Source organism: Python bivittatus, unplaced genomic scaffold (genome assembly GCF_059951505.1).
Source record: "Python bivittatus isolate LINGU-HERP-01145 unplaced genomic scaffold, Pbiv_v1 ctg000480_np1212, whole genome shotgun sequence".
In the NCBI taxonomy this organism is placed as follows: Eukaryota; Metazoa; Chordata; class Lepidosauria; order Squamata; family Pythonidae; genus Python; species Python bivittatus.
In genome coordinates, this window is record NW_028277075.1 from 45,026,213 (window position 1) to 45,053,086 (window position 26,874).

At 36.3% G+C, this 26,874-nt stretch overlaps 1 protein-coding gene and 1 long non-coding RNA gene across 3 annotated transcripts in view; one reads left to right on the plus strand and one right to left on the minus strand.

Moving 5' to 3' along the window:
- On the minus strand, nt 1-26,739 carry LOC148214970 (uncharacterized). Its single transcript, XR_015797041.1, has 3 exons — nt 21,047-26,739; nt 15,851-15,921; nt 1-8,079 (listed from the first exon to the last, which is right to left on the minus strand). It is a non-coding gene; the product is annotated as an uncharacterized LOC148214970 (long non-coding RNA).
- The window catches only part of LOC103066537 (protein kinase C-binding protein NELL1), a 33,857-nt gene continuing 26,534 nt past the window's right edge, over nt 19,552-26,874 (plus strand). The window contains exon 1 of one of the 2 annotated variants that reach the window (XR_015797038.1): nt 19,552-20,177. The gene's annotated coding sequence lies outside the window, so the exon portion shown is untranslated. The remainder of the gene's footprint in view (nt 20,178-26,874) is intronic. The other variant, XR_015797040.1, reaches the window with a different exon arrangement.

Sequence of the window (26,874 nt, forward strand, 5' to 3'; positions counted from 1 at the left end):
AAGGAAATAAAGAAAAATAGTGAATAGATAAGAAAGTAAATAAGAAAAAGAAAGAAAGAAAAGAGAAAAGGAGAAATAAAAGATAAGCTGCTTCTGATCTTAACAGAGGTTATAAATGCATTTATGTTTTAACCTCTCTCTAAGATTATATCATAATTTCCTTCTTTCCATAGTTTACCCTTTCCAGTCCTCAAACCCATAAATCACAAGTTCATTTTTTTCTTTCTTCAGCAAAAAGTCCATGAGGGGTTTCCAGTCACTAATAAATGAGGTTATTGTCCTTTCTCTAACCAGACAAGTCAATTTTGCCATCTCTGCTAATTCTGTCATCTTTACCAACTATTCCTCCATTGTGGGCATTTCTGAGTCTTTCCATTTTTGTGCATATAATAGTCTCACAGCAGTTATCATATACAAAAACAATGTTCAATAACTCTTTTCTAGTTGTCTGTCCATTAGTCCAACAGTTCTACTGTTCTATTTATCACTTGAGCAAGAAGGGAAAACTTGGCAGAACTTGACAGTCACCCAGAGTCTTGTAAGAGTGAGCAGCTGAAGAAAATGGAATTATGAATGAATAAACTTTGGAAATTTCACTCAGTTAAAAGGAGGAAAAGAAAATCCAAAGAAATGACTAGTGTTTTACAGTTCCACCGATGAACCTGTTAAATGAAAACAAGAACAACAAAGGGCCATTCCACTACAAAGCTCTTTTTTTTCTTTTAAAAAAAGGGTCCAACCTTTTATTGCAGGCAGCTCAGTATGAAATAGCTACTGAAGGCAGAGGACAGAGACTGGGCAGCAGGAATGCCTGCCAGAGCACACACCAGCCAGTTGGAAGAGAGGCATTTGTATCAGATAGAATGAAGTGCAGCAGGTGAACCAGATTCCCCTGCTTGTGCCAGCAGAAGGGGAAAAACATTACTTTTGAAGCAGAGTAGAAAACTTAGGTGGAGGTCACCTTCTCAAATGGCTAGATATGATCTGAGTACAACATCATCTACTCCTGCCCTCCTGAAATGCCATGAAACCCATTCTCACACTGAGACAAACAGGAAGTACAGATATAATTCCCTTTCATGGGTACTTGCCACATTTTCTGCTTTGCTTTGTCAAGTATAGTCTAGAACAATTATTAGTTGGTTTGGAGCATTTGGAAAATAATGTAGTGTTTTCCAGCAGAGATTTATCAAAAACAAGTCATGCCAAACCAGCCTGATTTTTATTTCTTTTTGTTTTTGAGAGTGACCGGTTTAGTTGACCAGGGGAATGCAGTAGACATATTGATTTAACAAAACATTTGACAAGTGTTTCATGAGCAAAAACTGGGCTGGAACATACTACCATCAGATCAACATAGATCTGATTGAACAATTGTACCCAGTGAGTATACATATGTCAGTGGCTCTGCATCAAACTGGAAGAGGGTGATGAGTGGTGTACCACAGGGTGCTTATCTAGGCTTTGTAATGTTAAACATATTTATAAATGAATTCTACGAGGGGTTAGAAAATCTGGTTGTCAAATGTTCTTATAACACAAAGAGGTTATGGGGGGGGGGGATAGCAAACACCTTTGGAGACTTATCAAGACTGAGGAAGATCTTAACAGGCTGAAAGAATGGACAGAAACCAACAAGATAACTTTCAGCAGGGACAAACAAAAAATTGTTTGAGCAGGAAAAATCAAGGCATTAGTATAGGATGGAGGTACATAGTGGGCAGCAATACCTATGAAAAAAATCTGGGGTCTTGGTAGATCAAAAACTAAACATGAATCAGCAGTGTGATGCAGCTGTAAAAAAAGCAAATGCAATTACAGACTTCATCAACAGCCATATATATCAAGATCATGAGAATTCAGCTTTCCTCTCTCAGTCCACACCTGGAATATTTGTCCAGTTCTGGATGCCACATTTTAGGAAAGATATTGGTAAACTGAAACATATCCAGAGAACAACCAAGATAATAAGGAGCCTGGAAGGAAAAATTCATGAGACATAGTTATAGGCACTAAGTATGCTTAATCTGGAGAAGAGAATACTGTCTGGAGACATGATAGATTTCTTCAAGTACCCAAAAGACTGTCATGTAAAGGGAGAGATACACTTATTCAGATTTTTTCTGGTAGACAGGACAAGGGGGAAAAAAAATAGCCTGAAATTTCTGATGGGCATCAGGAAAGTTTTCCTAATACTAGGAGCTGCTCAACAATGGAACAGCCTTCCTCTGGTCTCTCCTTCACTAGAAGGTGTGGATTCTTCTTCACTGGAGGTATTTAAACAGAGGATGGATAGCCATCAGTCAGGGCTGCTGTAGTAGTGGGTTCTTGCACTGGGCAGGGGATAGGACTAGATGGTCTCCAAGGTCTCTTCCAGTCCTTAAATTTTGTGATTCTGTGACAAGTCACCTGTCTTTTTTCTTCCCATACTTTTTGATCCTACATAACATTTTTTTTATTATTGAGATGAAGTTGATATGAACTATATAACTATGTGTTGGATATAGTCTTCACTGAATTTATCCCCTGCAAACATAAGAGTTATAATCCAATATACCTGGAAGGTACAAGGATGGGGAAAGCTGGACAAATATTGAACTTCTGAATTTTCTACAAGTTGCTTACTCATCTAAAGGATAGCCAAGTGAGAACTGATTTTCCGATATTGCCCAGTTAGCATTTCTGTCCTGAAGGCTGAGAAACTGTAGTGGCTGGATTTGTTTTGAGTAATGGATGATTTATGTGTAATGTTTAAAATTGCTGTACCAATTTCATTACACTCTATTACTAACACTATTGTACCTGTAGATGAATAAATGGAGACCACTGTGAAATTAACAGGGGTTTTTGTGATCCATAGAATAAAACACTAAATATTATTTCTTGGTTCTTATCAGAATAAATAAATATCAGTTTTTCTTAAATTAGGGATATAAATGCCAGAACAGATTTAAGATTGAATGAAAGAGCTTAAAAGAGTGTCTAATATATAGGATGTATTTTAAGGTTCCAAGGTGGGGGGAAGGTAGAATATTGTTTGTGATCTCCCCACCACCATTTTCTCTCCCCCTGTCATTTTCTTCTTACTGTATCCTATGTCACAGTGTAATTCTTTTCTCATTTTTTGTACACTGAAACCAATGACCCAATAAATGGGAGTGCATGGGAAACTGAAATGCTGAAATAACTCATTTGTTTCATTGCCTTGAATGAAGAACAGGAATCAGCCTGATCATTTCAATTACAGAATCATGCTTTGAATGGAGCTTCTTGTGTGTGGGGCACAGATCAATTGTGCCTCACTTCCGGGAAAAAAAAAGGGGGGGGGAGGGTTTTTGTCCTCCATGGAAGAAGAGGCCATAGCCAGCTCTAGAAAAACAAAGTTATTTGGCTAGCACGTTTAGAAAGATATTTTCTGTCTGCACAACTCTATCAAAAGCAGGCAAGAACATGGGCTTTTATAGCACTTTAAAGTCAACTCACTTGAATCACCTACTTGTTAATATATGTGATTAAAGCATGTATTGTCAGAACAATATGGCCCAAATGCTTTAGCTGCCATAGAAACATCTAAAGTAGTTGCATATTTAAGAGAAGCTGTATTTGAAGTAAAACTGACATTTATATAAGAAATTAAAGAATGCAACAAAGGCTCATATTGGTAACATTTATGATTTATAGAACAAGGAATTGGAATATCCAATTTTGAAAATCAGTGAGTCCAAGTTTTAAGAAATGTTAAATACACTTATTAAAGATGAAGTTAATCCATCAGAAAATTCTAGTTTGTATCTATTGGCCTCCATATTGTAAGAAATGTGGGGGCTTTTTGATTAATATGATGTTTTCTTATGGCTCCTTTTTGGTCTCTCTCTGTCTCTCTGTCTCTGTCTCTCTCTCTATATATGCACACACACAATCAGTTTGATTCAGGGGAAGGACATAGTTGTTCTAGAGGTAAACATAATATTCCAAAAATATGAAATTTAACATTTTATGAAAAACTTTGGCTTTAATTTGCCTGGGGATTGGTGAGAGAATTAACTTACATAGGTGGATAGAAAGTAAGGCTTCAGATGTTAAAGAGTGGATTCAGGAGATGTGTTCTTTGTCAATCTTTGAAATGTCAAATCTTATTTCTAAACAGCAGAAACGAGAAGATGGAAGATTATGTTTCTATATGGTCTAAATTTAATAACATGATAAATGGCTGAGCTTTCTGTGTATTAATATTCCTCACTAGGACTTGTTTTATGAATCTTTTTTCATCTTTCTCTTTCTTCTTTTCAGTTTATTACTGCCATTATTCTTTCTCATTGTATTATCATGCATGTCTTTTCTTTTTATCTTTTCCTGTTAATTTCACTTATAAAACAATAAAAAATATATTTTAAAAAAGTGAGCAGAATTTCAACCACTCCAGAGAGAATATTCTTCCTGAGGATTGATGGAAAAGATTCTGAGCAGTTTTCGAACAGCAGCCCAGTCAAATGTCAGTGTACAACCTAGTTAAATCATATGTCCATGTCATAAGAATTGAACAGTGAAATTTAAATGGCTGCAGCTTTTAGATAGGCAGCCATTTAAAGGGGCATCCTGTAGGACACTGTTTCTTAGCCCCAGCAACTTTAAGCTGTGTGGATTTCAACTCCCAGAATTCCCCAGCCAGCATGCTGGCTGGGGAATTCTGGGAATTGAAATCCACACAGCTTAAAGTTGTTGAGGAGAGGAATGCTGCTTTAGAGGAAGAGACCTTCTTCCCAAAGGGTGATCCAAGGTCTTTCACAGCATGACCCATTTTCTACTTTGTGACTGGTGGTTTCCTTCACCTTTCAAATCTGAAAAATATATGACTTAGAATTCACAAATGTTTACATTCATTTTATTCATTTCCATATTCATCTTTATAGTTGGCAGTATGATTTCTAATAAATTAATACAGATAACATGCACACATAATTATTTTCCAGGATTCAAGGCAGCATAAACATAGTAGTATGTTCTACTTCAATTTTAGTCTCACCACAAGTTGGTGAGATAGGTTAAACTGAGAAAAACTGACTCCTCCGAACCTCCCATTTAATTCAGGGCTGAAAGGGGATTTTAACCTGAGAATCCCTAGACCAGAACACCTTACTAAGCCTGAATGACTATTTCCTATTCACAAATAAGAATTTTCCTCTATTTTTATGTCTAATTCAATTCATAATAATAATAATAATAATAATAATAATAATAATAATAATAATAATAATAATCCTGCAATGATACCTTTAACACCATCAAACAACATCTGCCTATCCCAGGTCCTTGGGAAGGACTCAGTAGGTGGAAAAAAATGCCAAATCAGTCTAAACATCTGGCTGACTGATAAAGATTATTTATTAAACTTGTATGCAGCCCAAATCTCAATGCCTCTGGGCGGGTTACAACAATCAAACCAAGAAATTACAGTACAATCAATAAGACATTTAAAAAAAACCCCGTAAAAATAAAAGATGGCAAGCATGATGAAGTGAGAGGTCTCTCCCTCAATGAAGGCTTGGGTGAATTCACCTTATATGTAATTCACATTATATGTAGATCAAGGGGATTAAAGTGGAGACTTTTTTTTTCCTAACTAGTCAAAAGATAGATGGGGAATTTACCTTTCCCAAAAATAATTCAAGAGTTCTTGATAACACCCTTTGTCTGGTTTCTTTTAAAGAAAACTCCTCCAGGCTTGTAAACTATAAAGATGGGGTGGTGAGACTCCATTGTGCATCCCAAGCAGAGACAGAGTGTAGCTTGTTCATTAAAATGTGCATTCCACTGTGTTCTAGAAGGCTCTGTGCTGTGTGTTTAACTATCTAAAATGTTGGTGTAAAAGGAAATTAATACCCTGGCTGGCTTGTGTTTTTCTCTGAGGCAGATATTGATGAATGTGCTGAGGGGATCATTGAATGTCACAACCATTCACGCTGTGTTAACCTCCCAGGGTGGTACCACTGTGAGTGCAGAAGCGGTTTCCATGACAATGGAACCTATTCATTTTCCGGGAAGTCCTGTGTTGGTAAGCAAAGTTCAGCAGAGAAGTTGTATTATTGTTCTGTAATGTATCAAGACCAAGGAACATCCTTGATGTAAATCTTACAATGTAACCAACCCTTTATGTAAGCTCAGCACTAACTTGCACGGTACAAGGATTATTATGAGAGAGATGAACTATCACGTCTTTAAAGAGTAATATGGAAAGTGATTATCTGGAGGACATATCGTTGATATGACTTCTATCCAGAGAGTCACTTCAGGTAAAACAAAATCCTGATATTGCTGAGTGATATTATTATTCAGTTGTTCCAATTCCTCATTTTAAAGTTCCAGCCTAAAGATTTAGCCAGGTAAAATAGGTATTTTTTTTACTCATTGATCAAATTTGAAATATTGTTTAACTTGACATTTAATATGAGAGTTGTATTTTTGTCAGCTGCCTTGGGAAATGAGAAGCAGCTTAAAATATATTGAATAAATATAGTTCTCAAGTGTTTTTTTTTTAAAGCAACAGGTAATCTTTATAGAACCCTTTCAGTACAGAAAAAGTCCTTGAGTCTTCTGCTGCATGTGTCATTTTTTTTTCCAGGGGGAAACAAATTCAATTATTGTGATACGGTGAGATCAGGATCTACCGGAAAAAAATTAACTGATAAAAGGACCAGTAGGAGCAGACTTACCATGCCACAATAAGTCTCCTGCAATTCTTCACACTTCATTACCTGCTGACCTTAGCTTTCCATTCTCTTTCCCGTTCCACTTTCAGGAAGAGGAAATAGCAACATTGTGCATGTAAAAATATGAATGACCCACTTACCTGATAATGTTCTCTCAACTGGGCAATCTGTAGCCATACCATGGACTATTGTGAGGTGACACAAGAACACCTTTGGGATAGACACTGTCTCTTGGGAGCGCTGAAAGCAACCTCAGCAGTTCAGGCATGGCCTTTTGATTTTGCACAGCAGAATTTGAGAACCAAACCTCGGCTTGGGGAAACTGTAGGTAACTGATGGACAGTGATGGGTAGCAATAATAGGTACCCATGATAATAGAAAAGGCTGTTCTGAGTTAGGCAACTGAGGAGAGTTACTAGTGTTAGAGGATGCAATTTTGAAACAGTAACAGGTACAGGCTGACAGATCAAGATTTGGGCAAAGTGCTTAAGAAGCACATTATTATGATTTGTACAGCTCTTTTTCTTCAAGAGTATATTTGTTTACGGTATATCACGCAGGGAGGTTCAGTGTACCCTCGTATTGTATGTTTTTCATTTGCGTACAGTAGAATGTAGAACAATCCTTTTTTTTTTTTTTTTTTTGCCACTTAATTGAGCTGAACTTGAACTCCCACCATGGCTTTCTGGTGGGATGTTGTGAGAGTTGTTCCAATGTATCTCAGTATATATTAGTTGGTTGGGAAGGGCTGTAGTATCAGGGAGCTATGCTGTAAATTATACTGCCATAAATGAGAGCATACATTTGGAAGGAAGAGGGCTTCTTTATGGCTTGGGTATAAATGGGGATGTCTGTATGCTTTCCTCTCATTATGCCAGTGTGGTATAATAGTGAAGATGTTGGACTAGGATCAAGGAGATCCAAGTTCAAGTCCATTCTAGTCATAGAAGCCCACTGGGTGACCTGGGACCAATTACTCTTTTTCAGCTCAACCTACTTCACAAGGTTGTTGTGGGGAAGAATTAGAGGAAGAAATGCTATGTATGTAGCCTTGGGCTTCTGAAAGTAATGGGGAGGGGGGTATAAACTTAATTAACTAAAGTAAATGATCTTTAGTTCGTGGTGTAGCTTGCTTTCCTTTTTCCTCATTAACTGCCAGGCATGTAGGCTTCTTGACTTTGGCCCAGCTGTATATCAAGCAGGTAAATGTGACTGGGATGTGTGCCATTTTTTAATGAAGTGGTTTATGAATGAGGTGGTTTGACTTTGGGGAAGAAAGGCATCATTTTATTATTAGCTTTTGTTCAGCAGCCGGCTGCCACCACTGAGTGGTAGCCAAACTGGAAGGAACCCAAATCTTCACCTGAAGGACCTGCAAGATATCAATCATGGAAAATAGTCAGCATACTTACGTTGTGCTGCAGTGCTACATACTGACAATCTGTTCTTCGTGGTAAGTATATATGCCCTACGCTCAGTTCACTTCTGCCTCAGGTCCATGTCTTGCCAACTGCAAACACAGCTTTCAAAAGAAGCTCTTTCTGAGTTGCCATCTGGCAAATCTAGTTTACACAGCAGAGCCCAATAAATGGGAACTGTCTCCCTCAACCCTAGGTCAGGCTCCTCAGCCAGGAGTTAATTGTTGTGTACTTATAATCACTGAAGTACATCAGTAACACGCACAGTTGAAATTATCTATTATTCATAAGGAGGGACAATGATTCCCGTGGACAAAACCATCACTCCTTTATAACTGCAACAGATAAAGTATTGAAATGCTGACTTTCTGAGTTGGTATCATAGCACTGTTTACCTAGCTATCTTCTTCTGCATGTCCCAAGGTCTACGGTTCATTTCAGCTTGTTGAAATAGCTTAATTTCTAAAATGAGAGGTGTTGTGGTTCACTTGTCACTCATTCTATTTCTCTAACTTCATACATACTAGAATGTAGAACTTAGTTTCAGTTTGATATCACAGCTGGTCTTTATATTGTAAAAATCCTGAAGCAGTGTATAATAACTGGAAAAGCATTTTAAGAAACAGGATTGTTGTTTTGTTGAATTTGTTATACCCCCAAATATCAAAGTTTCTTGGGACTTGAAATGAATGTAGAATGCAGTAAAGCTAGGATCCACTTGAAATTGGGCCAGTCAAATGTTATAGTTCAAGGCAGAGCTGTCCAAATGGAGCTCGATTATTGCACTTGACAAGGTTGAGGGAATTCAAGCAGGAGTTTTTCTGAAATATAAAAAAGCAGGCTACCGCTGGCATTTTAAATAAGGATTTTAGAAGACTTTGTAGCCAACCTGTGCTAGCTTTCTATGTTCTTGTTCTGAACTGACTGTTGCATAAGGCAATATAAATCCAAAGAATGCACAGCAGTGGTTTTCAGAGGTGCGATTAAGTCAAAAATGCCACATTTCAAAGCATTTTACAGTTCCAGTAGATAATACTCCACATGAAAATAATTCATACTTAAAGTCATTATTGGGTAGTTAAAAATTCACTAAACTATCATTTTTACTGAAAGCAAAGCTATCAGAATTAAACCAGCAGGACCTTAAAGATTCTGAGGTTATAATGTGTTCATTCCTTCTGTCTTTCTCCAGAATTTTTTTAAAAATGATTACTTCATAAAACTAATGTCAAAAATGTAGGGTGGTTCCCCCTCTCCACTCATTTCTGAGGTGCAAAAGTCAGCATCAATCATTCTTCCCAGTGCATGGAAGTGCATTTTCAAGGTAAAAAATAAAACATTCTTTCAGTCAAACTCAACTCCCGATGATTCATGTATACTTCCTTGCAGCTTTCTTGGCAATATGGAAGTGATTTGCTCTTGTCTTCTCCTTGTCTAGCCAACAGACCTGGTATTCCCTGGGAATCTGTCTTAATTACTAACCAGCTGGGTAAAAAAAAAAAAATCCAGGGTAGAAAAAAAATCACCTTATAATGGCTTTCTTCAGTTCATCTCTCAGATAACCAAACTAGTCAACTTATATCAGAATTTTTTGGCGAAATGTATTCATGCTAAAGAGATTATTTTTTTCATATTAGAGGAAAGTCTTATCCATTAAAAAAAAACTGTATGATTCAATCTATTGCAATTTGTTTCATTATCAAAGAAATAGTTCTTTGAAAATGTGTCAACATAATTTGTGCTAAAGATTAATAGCTATTTGGATATGTAGCATGTAGTTATCCATATATATATGAATATGAATATAGAAAATATAATACTGTAAGGAAAGGAGGAAAAACAGTAAAAGTAATAGAATACAGGTAGATAACTAATCAATTGTGATTAACCAGCAGATTGAAAATATTACATGACTAATATATTCTAGAACACCATTAATAACTTAGAGTACTATAAGACATTTCATAGCCAATTTCTGGTCAAGAGATGTCTCTAGTGAACTGTAAAAATATCTAATAACCCAACTGAAATCAATAATAGAGAAAAAAAGGAAAGCTATAAATAGTAAACAGTACATTAAGAGAATACTCTAAATAATGTATAGACTATATGTCTTATTAAAGTATAAATTCTAGAACCTGAATCTGGGGTGCGGCACAATTCCATGTAAAGAATTATAGTCCAGAAATGGTTTCCTAATAAGATTAAAACCCTGCCAATATTTGTCTGGTTTACCTTGGTTTGTTTCAATGTTTGAAAACCTCAACCAGCGAAGTATGGTTTATTTTTGACAACAAAGCCCAACTGGAAATAACAGTCTGAGATGATGTACAGATCTTAGTTTGATTTGAAAAAAAAAAAGTTTTTATTGCAGCCAGAAGCCAACAGCTTAAAAAACCTACAAAACACAATATCCAGACAATAATATTATACACTATAAGGTGACAAAACACAGAATGTTCCACATTATTAGGCAGTGGAAAGCTGCTTGTTTGTTTTAATTGTACGTTATTATGCCTGAAACCTTGAATCTTAGCTTGTCCATTATTTGTTTAGGTTTTTTATCATCAGTCCAGGGAAATACAAACCATTGATTAATTGATTGATCATGTGCCATCAAGTTGGTGTTGACTCTTAGCAACCACATAGATGGAATTTTTCCATGATGATCTGTCCCTAACCTGGTCCTTCAAGTCTTTGAATGGTTCACCCATCACCACCTCTCCTCAGAGACAAATAGACAAAAAATATTCAATATATAGAACATGTGTTCCCCAACACTGAGGCAAAATAGTTCTCTCTGTGCTAGATGTTTTGGATCCTATTTGGATCCTGATCAAGGAATCCTTGCTGCTGGCTGCCTTTTTTCTCTATTCTTTCACCTTTCCCAGCATTAGAGCCTTCTCTAGAGAGATAGGAATTTGCATAATGTATCCGAAGTAGGATCATTTGAGACTGGTCATTATGCCTTGAGTGAGAACTCTGGGTTGATTTGTTTGAAGATCCATTTGTTTGTTTTCTTGGATACCCATGATATTCTCAGGAGTCTTCTCTGACACAACAGTTAAAAAGTATCAATATGTTTCTATCCTGCTTTTTCAAAGTCCAACTTTCTCTTCCATAAAGTGTCACAAGGAATATCATGGCTTGCACTTTTCTGATCTTTATAGGTATAGATATATCAGAACATCTGAGTATCTTTTCTAAGATCTTCATGGCTGCTTCACCAATTGCTAGCCTGCAGCATGTTTCTTGATTGCTTGTTCCTTTACTGTTCATGGTGGATCCTAAAAGGCAGAAGCTATCTGCCACTCTGATATCTTCATTACCAATTCTAAGGCTGGCTGTTCTATCTGTTGTCATTAGTTTGGTTCTTCTTTCTATTTAAATTTAGTCCCATTTTTTCACTATGCTCCTTGACTTTTATTACTGGAGGTTGTAGATTCTTTGCATTTTCAGAGTAGCGTCATCAGCATAGCACAAATGATTGATGTTTCTTCTGATTTTAAAATCACACTCATTGTGCAAACCAAGAACAGGTGCAAATCCACTGTTTGACTACGTGATAAACAAACTAACAAACAAAGGCATAGGCAAAATAAATACATGATTAAATCCAAAACACAACACTACACAGCAGTAACATTAATCCACAAAGATGAATTCAGCTACCTAGCCCAAACACATCCTCATACAGAAAACATCCCTGCTATAACCTCTCCTCATAGACACATAGACCAAAATGAATGAATGAATAAATAAATACATACATAAATTTAAAAAATCAATATACAGAAAATATGTTAACCAACACTGCAAAATAGTTCTCTCTGTGCTAGATGTTTTGGATCCTATTTGGATCCTGATGAAGGAAGGAAGGAAGGAAGGAAGGAAGGAAGGAAGGAAGGAAGGAAGGAAGGAAGGAAGGAAGGAAGGAAGGAAGGGAGGGAGGGAGGGAGGGAAATAAATAAATAAATAAATAAATAAATAAATAACCAAATAAATAAATAAATCAGGAATTGGCCGCACAAGTCATATGAATTCTTTGCTTGCCTGAAAGACTAGTATTTTCAACAAAGCACGGGTCAAACAAGCCCTTGGTTAACATATAGCTACACAGCATCTAAGTGTTCACTCTTGTGCTGACAAAGTGGAACTATGCATGCACAGCAGAAATGCTGTAGGCACCGCAACATTTGCATAAGTACATCTTTCTTTTTAGGGAAAATAGTTCAATGGACCCAGAACATGCTTGATGGTTATCTAATGCTGGAAGATAATGGAAGGGAAGACTGAGGGTTAATGGAATGAAGAATTCTGGATGAAAGCATGGCTTGGTGAAATCCAAAACATTTTATTGTGGGTCCCACATTGCTTCTTTATTATTTTCCAGATATATTTCTCTCATTTTGATCTGCACAGTGATATGGAGGTTTATAAGATTAGCCACTTTTGTCACCAGGTATAAACTGTAAATAGAATATTAAATTAATGAGGTTATTTTAATTAAATAGCATTGCTAAGCCATCTGCTATTATATCTCTATGCCAAAGAGATTAAACTATTTTTAGTCTCTATTTATACTAGTTTCTTACAGGCATTAATTTCTGTAACTGTTATAGCTATGTAATGGTGAAGCAGATTGTAATAATTTTAAAAATACTTCAGATAATTTCTTTCCAAATATGACTAAAGGGACAATTCACTGTTTGTTACTGTAGTTCCATTGGCTTCCAAAATAGCTACAACTATCAAGTAAAATATGGATATTGCAAGGAGATGTCTGTTCTGAAAATGTTTGGCAATTTTTAGGGGCATCAATATTGACCTGTTGAAAAGAGTATCAGTTGAGTATGTTTTCCCTCTGCACCCTTATGAATGGAGAAACTGAAAAGAGGGACTCTCTGAGAAAAATATAATTCCACTAGTAAGGCAGAAGAAGTAGGATTCAGAATGATCACCGATCACTAGGACTTCTGAGACCTATCATAGCCTTGGAAAATCATCACAAAGCACAAGGTAGTGTTTCATGTGGTGGATTTTACCTCAGTGGGATTTATGGCATCACCTAACAGCCGAGACTTTGGGAAATAGGATTTGTTTCATAAAAGAACCCCAAGAGAACATGAATCAAAGGTGGATGATCCAACGTTATAAATCATGCTCAAGCATTTTAGTGTTAATCTTTTAGCTTGGTATTTAGCTTGCTATTCCTTATTACCCTTCCAGTTATTATTACTGTTTTTTAACCAAAAGAATGGGCATTTTTTCTGCTAGGCTTTACTCCTGGGCCTTTCATGGATTGCTTATTATGCTGGCTAGCTTATTAACTGCTATCTCAGTTTCTTACCATGCCAGATTTTTTCCAAATGTTGTTAACTTTGTGGATTTGGTACCATCCTTATATACTTATGTTGTATAGTATACTTGTAGATATCTGCTTTACCTGTTCATTGTCAGATTTTCATCCTGACTTTTTTATATATAACTCAAGGTGGCAAACATACCTAATACTCCTCCCTCCTCCTATTTTCCCCACAACAACAATCCTGTGAGGTGGGTTGGGCTGAGGGAGAGTGACTGACCCAAAGTCACCCAGCTGGTTTATTATTTTATTTTATTTTATTTTATTTTATTTTATTTTATGTGGCCAGATAAAAGGCAGAATGATGGAGAAAAGAAAACACACACAGCTTCATTCAGCTGGAAATAGGACTGCTGAGACCTTGGACACTTCCATATAAGCTTCCAAAACAGCTCCACAATCATGTGATCCTACATGGTTGTTTCTCTTTGGCAGCTGAGTCAATTTACTTCCACCTCAGCTACACTGCAAGAACTGTTCTAAAGGCAGTTTTCAGCTAAAAATGCTGGTTTTCTGCACAATTTGCGAGTTGACTCTTTTTCCATTTTTCTTGTCTCACCTTTCCTCTGAGATCTTGAGCTTCAACCAGCCTGGTCAGTGCTATAGGCCTTATAAGTGATGTGACAGTTTTACATCACCTCTTCAAGGCAGCAGGGATGAAGTTGACAAGGTTATGTCAGCCCCACTAGGTAGACCAGACCAGGAAATCAATTTAGGAAGATTAAAACTACAGTTACTGAGATTGGCTAAAGCAGAATCCTGCAAGTCTGGTTATGCTACCCCTACCCCATCCCTTCTTATAATCCCATGAAGGTTATTTGAAGCACCTGTCTTCTGTGAGTTGCTTCATGCTCACTGCAGTGTTAACATGAGATCACCAGAAGTATTGTAAGTAATGCACACCAATCAGTGCAATACAAGAACAAAATACTTTGTGTGTGTGGGGGGGGGGTGTGATTTTGACTACTGGTAATCACTTTCATAATGCTGCCAAGAAAGCTGCATGGATCTAGTCACAAAACATTGAGCTTGACTCAAGGATATTTTTACCTTTATTTTATTTATGATTCCATTACATAACTATTTTGTGGTCATACATGAGAACCTCAGTGGCACAGCATTTAACATTTTACCCTAAATTGCCCTAAAAATTGAGAAGAGAAACACCTGGTGTAGGTAGTTTGACAATAAGAACCAACTGCATAATATAATGAAGATGAACTCCTATTACTTATTTGAGTTGAGTAACTCCCTGTAATTAATTTAACCTTTGTTCAGCTGAAAATACATGTACACATGTATAACAACTCCTATGTATTATCTATCTCATAGGACTTCCCCAAGCCATTTTGTTGTCTGAAGTGGAAGAGAAAATTAGATTTTTTTTTCCTCTTGAGGTCAAATTTATAATACTCAAGGCCAGCTATATTATTTTGATTCCTGAGATAAAACATCCCACAAGCAGTTCTATGAAGGGTTAGAAATTAAAATATTATGGCACTAATAATTTGTTGCTCTTTCACATCACTAGAATTAGCTGCTTCATCCTGCTCAATGGTTGACTTAATAAATTAATTAATGCTTTGATCTAGAGAAAGATCCTTAGTGCAGGGAATGTTTATCATTACAAAGTGAGGGACATTCTTTTGGTAAGCATCATGAGATAAATTCTGAACTACACTGTGGAATCCTCTTTGACAATGCCAAATTTATTTATTCATTTATTTAATTTCTATAGCCATCCATGTCATCCAAGTGATTCTGGGCAGCGAACAATTCTAAAACCAATTTAAAAATTTGTAAAACAATTTACAAATGAAGTAAATCCATGCTTATTGCCTTAAAAAGATGGCTCTTCCTCCAAGAACTAGGATGGGGGAGGCTGGAGCCCTATGACTGTAATTGCTTATGTGTTGGGGAGTGTTGTTTAGGATGCTGGGTGTTGTTTTTGCTTAGATGCCCATTTGAACTCTTTTCTGTTTGTTTTTCTAGTTGTTGCTGTGAGCTGCCCAGGTTTACAGCACATAAGATGGATGGCCACATCAGTCTTTTAAATCAATAAATGAAGTCACAAAACCATAGGAACTCCTATGCTAGGACAGACAAAAAGGCCATCCTGTTCCATATTCTTACCATGGATTACTGTTGGAATTGAGACCCACTGAATTTAATGGTACTTACTCCCAAGTGAATGTATATAGAATTGCAGCCTTAATTACATTTTCTTGAGTTGAATACTTCTTTTTTAAAAAGAGGGAGATCTCAGTGATAAGAATTTGGTTTTCCATTTTGTAGGAACTAGAAGGAAGTTCTTACTTTTATTATGCATATTTTTATGTTCAGGAATCAGTATATCTCACCTAGAAAAAATGTTAGCTTTTTGATTGAAGTATCCTTGTTTTCCAAATTATAATGCATTTTAAGCCATCAACTGCAATTTAAAAGAGAAACAGAACAATTAAAAGCATCTAATTCTTTTAAAGTATATAAAACTGCTAGCAATGTTCAGGTTTTATAGAAAATGAATATTAAAAGAAAAAATACCATATACCAACAGTATTCTCTTATGTCTATGGAGATTTTAAAATTTAAAGGTTTCCTGATACTATACATATTTTCCAGTGCCTCTAAAACTGTACCAGTGATTTTAAAAAGTGCTATCAGTTCTTGTTTTTTTACACTAGAAAATAAATTGCTTGTAAGTGACACGTTGTCTCTAAAAAATGATTTGCCAAAGCAGTGTTTACAGATTTAATATGCACCTACATGGGTTGGAAATCCAGTATAGATTTTGGGCATCTGACTACATTGCAATAGCTTTAAGTAGAGCAGAAGCTGAAATTAGCATGTTAGTAGAGTTATTTTTACTTCTATCCTGTGACAGTTTATCATGTTCTCCAACCCTGGAGTGATAGCTCTTAGAACACTTTGTGAGACCAGTTCAAAAGTAGGTAGCTTACAAAATGTAACATAACCCAGAAGTGTGCTATTAAAAGATCAGCTTAAAATATAGGAAAACAAAGTAAACTTTCACTAATCCCAGAGTTACTGTTTGAACTATTGGTATCTTTCTGTGTCCATTAGAAAGGGTTGCTAAGCACAAACTTAAAAGAGTGGAACAGGTAATGAAGCTGTATAATTGGGAATCCAGAGTGCAACAGTGAAAAAGTCCAGTCCAGTTCCAGGTATAGTGCATTGTCCTCAGTACAGATGCCTGTAAGGCCACAATATAATACATCTGCCCGCGAGGTCAAATCCGCTTGGATTACTGCAATGTATTCTACATGAGGCTGCCCTTGAAGACCACCCAGAAATTACAAGTGGTCCAGAATGCAGTGGCGTGTGCACTGTTGGGCATCCATAGGTTTGCCCACATTACAGGTTATTTACAGGACCCCTGAGAACATCTGCCCATCCCATCAGATCGGTTAAGGGTAGGCATGCTTCAGGTCCCTTCCTTTAAATGCTGTCATTTTCTGTGACCTAGGAAGTGTGCCTTTTCCATAGTAGCCTCTGCCCTATGGAACACCCTTCCCTTTGAGATCTGACAGGCCCTCCCCTTTTAACCATCCAAAAAGCACTTAAGACATGGCGTTCTCCCCAAGCACTGGGATAGGGTGGGATTGGCATGGAACAAACATGTTGTGGACTGCATCAGAAAGTTTAGCTGCGGCAATGGCTCTTTTGTTTTTGTTTCATTTTTATTTCATTGTTTGTAAATATTATTTTCAGCCTAGGGTTGTGAGCTGCCCAGAGCTGAGTTTAAGATGGGCAGCCATATAAATGTTATAAATAAATAAATAAATAAATAAATAAATAAATAAATAAATGTATTTAATTGCAACACTGCAGCCTAAGCTGACACTTTTATCAAAGGGGATGATGGCCGGTTTTTCTGGCATCAAATAAAATAACATTTTACCCTTTTTCATGCTACTCTCAGCTAACTTGTTAAGTCCTTAAATATAATGAAACTTACATTACCTTGTTGTATTGACACATGCAATCTTAGCCAATGATATGACAAGATCAATATTGTTGTATGAAACCTAATCAATAATTTCACCCCTTGGTGTCAGGTAGATTCATACATAAATAAGTTACACAGAAAAATAATTAAGCAAAAGAAGAACAGGGAGGAAGTAGACATCTCTGAAGAACTGTGACCTGCTTCTGGAATGATATATTAACAAGCCACTCTTGTAGTATGATACAACCTAAATAAAACTGTATGAATAGGACTGCGGAATGAAAAGAGATGTTTGTTTTGAAGCAGGTACCCAATTCCTCATTAGGATTTATAAAATATATCCATTTTCTGGCAGTATATTTAGAAGTTCCAATGATATACCCTGTTGTAATTAATTAAATATATCTAAAATGAGTATTCTGTCTAAAACATCCTCAAAATATTAATAAAATAATCTGGGTGATCATACTACACTTTTAGAAAATAAATGCATAAGTTGTATTTTAATGCTGCTTTCATTGAAGTGCATATAATTGGTATACTTAAAACTTGGCATCCAAAGCAATCAATTTATTCCAGAAAACTGGCTAATTAAAGAATGGCCACAAATCTCTCCACCCCCCCTCTGCAATGCATAATACAGTTTGTATCAACCTTCTCCAAACTGGATGCTCTCTGTATTAGACTGTAGCTCCCCAAATCTCAGAAATTCCCCTGAACAACTGTTGGATGGAGCTGACCATAACCTATGCATCTGTTCCTTATAGTTAAAAAGCTAAAATATGGGTAGATTGCCATGGGCAGCTAGATTACTTCCCAAGAGAGATAGTAATAGTGGTAGATATAAGTTCTTTTCTTGTTTTGTTTTTTTCCATCAATACTTGCTGTTACTCATTTCCTATAAATCCCAGTACTGTGACCAGAGGCACTTCCCCAGCCCAAGCATAGCATACACAAAGGGTTTTTAAAATTTTATATGTACCCAAGTTGAAGATTACTATTGTATTGGAATTGTGGTTGAGTTCTGATCTATGGATGAGTTCTGTTTCTCTTTCACTGACTACAAAATATCTCTGAAAATTTTCAAAAATACCTAGTTGATTAATTAATGAAAAAGTAAAAAATATGCCTTTTTATGATGAATTGAATTACTATACTTTTTTATTAATGCTAGCCAAGAAACATGCGGACTTATTTATTGGAATACAGTTGTTTGCATTTGAAGGATGCTAAATATCACTGTGCATTTACAACTAACATATTTCCAAGATGAGAGTGTTTCATAGGCAACACCATGATATATATGTAGCAGCTTAAGGTATCAGGTTTGCACTTCGAAGCTGGCTTGCTATTCCAGTTTTGGAAGGAGAATAAACATTGCTAGCTGTTGCTTTCCACTAGTACAGTACCTCTTAAACTTTTCAAGACCACAGGACACCAGCCACTTTTTAAAGCATGAGAATATCCAAGTTTGCTTCTGAATATCACCCGTCAAGCGCCATCCTTTCTACTGCACCTTAGAAAAAATACTGTAGATGCCTCTGCACTTGAGTGTTTTTTCTTTTTTTGCTCCTGGTTTCCCATGGAACCCATCAGGTTCTTGCAGAACCCTAGATTCTGCAGGACACAATTTGAAAAACCCTGATAACACAATTTTGTCCTCTAATCTAGTTCTTTGAACAAGGTCACTGTGTGTCTGCTTGATAAATTGTTATTCATTTTTTAAGTCATATTCTTTTCAGGGTCCAGCTTCTGGATAGCTGGTGTTATGTTTCTTCAGTTCTAGGGAGTTCATGAATAATAATAATTCTCTTCCTCCTCCCCCTCACCACAATTTGCACAGATAAATAGATGAATCAATAATGTTAGTCGTTTTGAAGAGCATTCATCTGAGATTTTCAATTTTTTTGTGGGGAGTAAAAGTTTTTGATGAATGTGTTTTCACATAACAGTTAGGCTTTTTGGAATTGTTTCATTAGAAAGAGAGGTTGTTCTCAGTTTTCTGGCAGCTTCATCTCCCAACAGTTCCTTGCTGGCATCCAACAAACAAGGCATAATTAAACCTTTACTAAAGTGAAATACTTAATTCTGTAGTGCAAAGTGATGACAAAAATGACATTTTAAGGACAGGCTTATTTCCATTTCCTGAATTATTTTGTTTAGATTTTTCACCCTATGCTGTTTATGTTTTGGTAGAGCTATAGCACTGTTCACACTGTCTAGCTTGTCAGTTTCCTCACCCTCTGACTCTTTATGCAGATTTTATCAAACTCTTCCTAGATAAAAGATTAACTCATAATTTTAAATGCCAATTAAAATGTGCCAAAACAGGCCTTCCCTGGCAGAAATGTAAAGTATAGGCTTTTGATAGTAAAGATTTTTTATAAGGCTAAGATTTAGGCCATCTTGTAGTAATCCTTTACATGCACTTGATTATAGTCACAAACCTGAAAACCAGAGAATAGCACAGCATAGCTGTAATTGTCTTTTTAATCCTGGAAACTCAGGAGCAGTTCACTTACAACTCTCCACCTCATGAATTATTTGAACAGCTCTACTAGCAAATGAATGAAAGAACAAACCATGAGGCTTGCTTGTTCCTCCCAGGGATGAAGTAAAATAGCTATGGTTTTGCTGTAAGTGGCAGCAACACTGCAACAATTTCCTGACCTTCATGAGAGGAGGAACAGATAAGTATCCTGGGTAGTTTTTCCATGGTGTGTGTTGTGTTCTATACAGTATATGTATTGCAGGGAATGTTGGACCCTGGAAAGCATTAGAGGACCGTTTGCTGCTGCAGTCTGTGAAAGCATTTAGATCTGGCTTTGGGAGGTGGAAAGGAGCAATTAACTGTTAATGGAGGAGCTCAGTCCTGAGAAAGTGGAAAGCAGGAGAAAGAAACACTTTATAATTTCATAAATGCACTTACATGGAATACACTCGTCAGAAGAATCAAACACCTTCTTTTCCCTTTCTGGGTTTGTGCCAAGCCAGGAATTTCAATAAACCTCACCAGACAATCAATGGAGAGTCAAGGAAATATGTTTATCCATACAATGGAATACTTTTCCATCTCCCTTTTTATAAGGTTTTGTAGTTTAGAGATTTAGCCAATCATTATCAATGGAATGGAAAATGTTAGTTTATTACAAATGAATGTTTCCTTATCTTAGAGTGAAAGCAGATGTATATTTATTTATAGTTAAACAAATGTTTCTTTATCTAGAGCTAAAACAGATAAGTTTTCTTTAAGTGGGCATTTTATCTTTTCTATACATGTGTTTTTCTGTGCATAAGGTATATGTCTTCCTTTAGATAGCTTTTGCTACGTGATGTGCTGCTGGTTTAAAATGGTGAGAGCTAGCCCTTTCCTTTTATAAAATGGCTACTCCCTATACAATCTTTTCTTAATTTAAACTTATTGCAAACATGTAAGAAAAATATTCCAACACACTAATATGCCTTGATTTTGTTTAGGATGAGATAGGACAGGGAGAAATTCTGACAGTCTTTCAAGGTTCTGGTATTCTATCCTACAACAACATTCCTGGTGTCCCTGTTCCTCCTGTTGTTTGACCTTGCTTACCTTAAAAGACTGACATAGAAAGGAGCCAAAGGGGAATCCTCCTGCTCTCTTTCTTGCTGTTGCGATGACTGCCTGGTCTAGGATTACAGTTTGAAGTGGTACCCTTTAAGACCAGGCATGATTGAGCTGTCTGGATACATGTGACTTGAAGCAGAAAAGCTGTGGGCAGCTGAGTATGCAAAGGTGAGCCAGATAGCAAGCTGCACGAGGAATAATGTGTGTTCACGTGGCACAGCTGCAAGTTATTTACAGGAGATTCTTTAAAAAATACTGTATTAGTAGGCATGATTTAAAATAATAGTTTAGTAAAATGCATTAAGGTTTTAATTAAGTTAGGTTATCTGTAATGATCTCTCTATCATTCTATAGTCTCTGAACATAACTCTTCTCATCAGTGGGACCTAGTGGAAACAGGCTAGTGGAATGGCTACAGACTGATGATTGTACACAGTCTTACAGCCTTTGCTCATCTTCCCTTTGCAGGAAAATATTTTTCTTTCTTCTTTTTTTCTTTTTTCTTTTTTCCTTTCCTTTTTTCTTTTTTTCCTTTCTTTTTTTTTTTCAGGACCCTATTTTTTAAATTGACTGTGCTGGAATTCATAGTTTCAAGCAATTTGAAGAACTCAGTGTGGGTTGCTTGATAAGTCTTGGTGTTTAGCAACTCCTACCAAAAACGGGTTAGAAAATGAGATGCTCTTTGACAAAAACTTTAATGAAAAGAAAATGAAACTGTGTGACACTGAATTTGCTTGGGACATAGCAAGCAGAAAAGTTAGAGTACCCTACTAAGTCAGAAACATGTTAGCTAGATAGAGGATTCTTGTCTATTTTGCCATAGTTAACAGCTTCTAATAACCCATTCACAAGCTAGTTATTTACATTTGAATGTCTCCAAAGTCACCATTGGGTATTACTTTTGTTAGAAGTAATTAAGATGTAATGGATTTTCTAATTCCACCAATATTTTTATTATGCAAAGAAAATCTGCCGAGTCTCAAGAAAAATACTGCTGGTGACCAAACTAGTCTGAGGTCTAAAGTTCCCCTTGACCTCTTACAAATCACATACATATATTCATTCAGTCATAACTCTATTTCCTCCTGTTTCTGCATTTGTTTGTAAATGGAAAGTGTATCAACATTCATACTTTACATATAATTTTCTCACAGGTAACTTTGGCACCCAATTTTCTCTACTACATATATATATATATCATATACCCCATTTCTTTTTCTTTTTTCTACTTAAATTCTTCTGAAACATTTTTTAATTGAAAATTGCATTGCAAAATTTGGAAAAATGATCATTATAAAGAATAATAGCATTCTGATCTGCGAGGTACATTGGAAAGTTTAAATCAGTTTTGCAATCCAAGCAGAATTCTCCATCATTATTAGATGGTCCACAAGCCACACTACCAATTCTATGTGATAAAGAGGCCAATCTGATAGCCATTTACTTGCATGTATGCTAACTGAACTTGCCAAACTGTATGTCTGAATAGGCATACTAAGATTTGTAGTCTAAACTATAGCTGAGCTGAAGTTTCGTGAACTAGTTTTCCTGTGGAAATTTACATTTTTGACAAACAAGAAGAACCTTTTGCTGAATAGAGATACAAATTACATGAAAATCAAAAACATCTTAGTCTTGGACATCAAGTCTGGGACACAATCTTTAATCAAGCTACATCTCAGCAGAAATTAGTCATTGTGATACTGAATGCTTCATTTCTTCAGGTGATTTCACTGGAGCTTTGTTCATGAATAAGTATATTTAAGATCCAAATGAGGAAGGAGAGAAAAAATATGCCATTTACTCAAGATTTGTTTATATCAATTTTCCTAATTGCAAGTGCAATTAGCATCAAGCCTGTTCCTCAGTCTCTCTCTCTCTCTCTCTCTTTTTTACTATTTAAGAATTTAGAAAATTCCTCAGATTCCATAAATCTGTTGTTTTCTTTTCCATACTCTATAACACTTTATAATTTCATAAATGCACTTGCATGGAATACACTGATTTATTTCTAAGAAATACAGTAACAAATATTTGAAAAAGTATGTATATACCTTATTCCAAATGTTGACTTTTAAGCACATTATATCTGCTTTCACACTGTAACTCTAACTTGAGTTCCCACCGTCCTTGAGCTAGTGAGCACATTTGGAGTTTGAGAACATATTATGGTTTTCACAATGTGTGGCCAATATAAAAAACACCTATATACCAGAAAGCAAACAAAACACTGAGTTGTAGCCACCTACAGAATCCCTCTGGGTTTCATCTTGAGTCCAGAGCCATTGCCTTAAATTTAGGTTATTCTTGAGAGGTTTTGCATTGTGCTAGCTTTTCTCTCTTTTTGTGGTATTTTCTCTCTCTTCTTTCTGATTTACTCTCTTTTCTCTGTGATTTTGTGGTATTAGAAGAAGCAGGGGTTTTTTTTTGTTTTTTGTTTTTAATTCTGGCACCTGAGCCATTTAGGGCTTCATAGACTATTGTCAACACCTTGAATTGGATACTATTATTCACAGGTTGCCAGTGCAGCATTTTAAGAAACCATGGTACAGTTGCACCTGTTAATTATCAGGCAGCTTTGTTCTACACTGTTTGCAGTTTCAGCACTACATTCATAGCCTTGTGTAGACTGTGTTGCTATGAAGTTCTTAGGGCAGGGTAGGCTAAGCTAGGCTGTCACAGCTCAGAGAGGGCCATAGCTTGTTCACCAGCTGAAGTTGAGCATAGCTTCCCACTTGTCACTGAGAACAGTGTTTAGATTCTAGGACATCCGCCAGATTATGTGCCTTTGGAGGAAGTGCTCATAAACCAGAATGGACCATCTTCCAGATTCCTGAGAGAGAGAACTCTCTGTCCATAGCTACCTCTGTTTGATTAGGATTCAACTTCAGGGTTTTGTTTTGTTTTCACTCCCTTGCCCAATCTATCACTGCCTCTAGGCAAATATCAAGCATTTTGTACAGCTTCTCATGACTTGGGAGAATGTGTATGTATGTATGTGTGTATGTATTGGATTTATAGAGAGGCTCAGGTCTGGGTGACATACAGCAAAAAATAAACAAAAAATAACCCACATAATATTAAAAAACCTACCCAATATATAAAATATAAAAATATAAAATGACCAAATACAATAACTAAATATACATGCAGAAAAAGCCAGAATAGACGTGTTGAATGTGGCCAGTTCAGATGGCTGAGAATTTTTTTTTTTCTCTTAGTAAAATTTACCAAAATTCACAGTTGTGTTTATAAATAGGATGAAAAGATTTTAATTACCAGAACGGGAAACTATATACAATCATGCTATTATTCCAGTTTATGAAGCCCTGTGCCACAATTCCATATTTACAGTTGCTTTTACCACCCTGTTTGGATATTAGACCAAAACAAACAAAATGCTATTTACCAAGCCTGAATCTTCTTAAATGTACAATAAATATGAATTATGTCACATTTTAAACAGAGTAAAATCCTAATATCATGATGATTACAAGTCATAATAATGTACGTACATACCCACCTGGCTACCACATAACTATAACATGTATTTTTTAAGAAATAAGGAGGAAAAGGGGGCTCTTTAGTGATCAACATACTCAATGTTTCCTTCACTTGTAGCCAAAGTACATTAATCTTAGATTTGTCACTTTTGATTAGAAAGGCTAGGGATTGTACAGCCTGCTATGTGCAAAATGTTTGATTTATTAAAGAATTCTCTCTTTCCAATAGAAGAGAATATACTGTATATAGCTCAGGTTAGAACTGTGGAGTCCTTGATGCTCTCTGAGCTTGGTTGTTTGCTTGCAGACATTTCATTACCCAACTGGGTAACATCATCACTGTCAGTGAGTGCAGGGTTTGCTCCCTGTTTATATACAGTAGCTTGCTCTGCCAGTGTTGGTGGCAGCGTGGTTTTCTCCTTGGTAGTTCCTTAATTAGGATATTGTTTTCTGCTTGATTGTCTGGTATTCATCCTTGCTTATCTGGGTATTGGTTGCTGGACAGGATATGTTCTGGTCTTTTTGTTTCCTTCTTAGCTTTTTCATTGTCTCTTATGAATAGTATGTAAATGTGGTTTATTTCTGTATGTCTATTGAAGGCTGATTTGTCTGAATGCCAAGCTTCCAGGAATTCCCCAAGATTTTTGAATTTAGCTTGGTCTAGGATGTTCACAGTTTCCCAGTTAAAACTATGGTTGAGTCTGTTCATAAATTGTGAGATTAAAGAGTTTTCAGTGCTAGTTGGTGTTCATGGATGCTCATTGCTAGTCTTCTGTCTGTCTGTTTTACTTAGTGGCTGCTTCATACAGTATGTACTACTGTATGTTGTAGATGACTCCTGCTTTTTCTTCTTCTCTACTGAGTCTTTTGGTTTACTTAAGATGTTTTGGAGAGCTTTAGTTGGTTTGTGGGTTTTGGTTTGTTGGCTACAGTGATGCCATATGGTTGTCATAGTCTGTTCATTGTTTCTGAGGTGTTTTTGATATATGACAGTGTTATCACTTCATAGTTTGTCTTGGTTGTCCTGTAGTTGAGTGCTCAGGCACTTTCTGATAAACTATTTACTGTAAACTATTTAAACTATTTACTGGGATGTAGGTTTATTTGTCCTCTGGTAATTCTTCGGGTTTTTGTATGTATTGTGTTCTGTCATGATAACTATGTTATCTGTCTGTCATGATTGTGTTCTGTCATGATAACTATGGTTTGGTCTTAGTCTGCTGGGAGGATGGTGATGGTTTGGTCCTTCTTTAGGTTTTGAGCACTGCTCTGTCCTCTGCTTTGAGTTGGTTCTGTGTTCTTCTGGTCTCTGTGGCAAGTCCTATGGCTTTAAATGCTGCTTCTAAGGCTGCAAAGAATTCTAACTGATTATCATTGTCTATGTTATAGTTGAGGCCTTTCTGGAGGATATTGTGTTCTGCAGTGCATAACAGGTGGCTAGACATGTTGACTACCCATTTGGGTTCAGGTACCTCTTTGCTTCTGAGGTTTAGCTTGAGCAAATTTTTTCAGCTTGTCTTAGAGATGTAGTCTTGATGGTGGTTGTTAGTATTTTTGTGTGTTCTGGGGTCAAGGTTTGTTCCAGTTGCTCCTTGAGGTTATCTATGGTGTGCTGGTATTTGTTCTCCCTTTCATTATGCAGGTCATTCATGCTGGTCCTCAGAGATACAATTACTAGGGGAGAGGGTGAATACTGGTAGGGAAATTATTTTAATTCTTTAAAGATTTAAAGATCCTTCTGGTAGGATCTTCATTTCAAAACCAACTTGAAGGCAGCGTGTAATAAACTAGAATCAAATAAAATAAAACAAAGAACACAGGTTAAAACAAGTGTTAAAACATTATTAAAAACCACATCAGTCCAGAACCAGTTGTAGTTTCTTGAATGGAGTTTTCACACAAGAGATGAAAATACATTTTAAATTTCAATTAACATTCTGGGTAAGGTTTTAAATTTTGTTACAAAGCAGTTTAGACACAACAGTCCTTTTAGGTTTCACATATGTATAAAAAGCAGCCAAATATTTGGAAAGTTTTCACTTTGAACCAATTCAGATGAGGAGGTAGTTGGGATTTTTGATACCTTGGTATTGGGTTTGGAGGTGGTAAGATTTACTAAAAGAAATCCTGCTTGCAATTTTGCATTTCAGATTGATCCAGATTCTTTTCTGGACTAATCCTTCCACATGCAGACTTTCTCTTCTCTCAATCATCTCTTTTTAAGACCAAAGAAATGGGGGGGGGGGGGGGAATCACAGTGTCTTTGTAGATAAAAATAGAGTAATAAAGAGAAACATCATTTCACAGGAT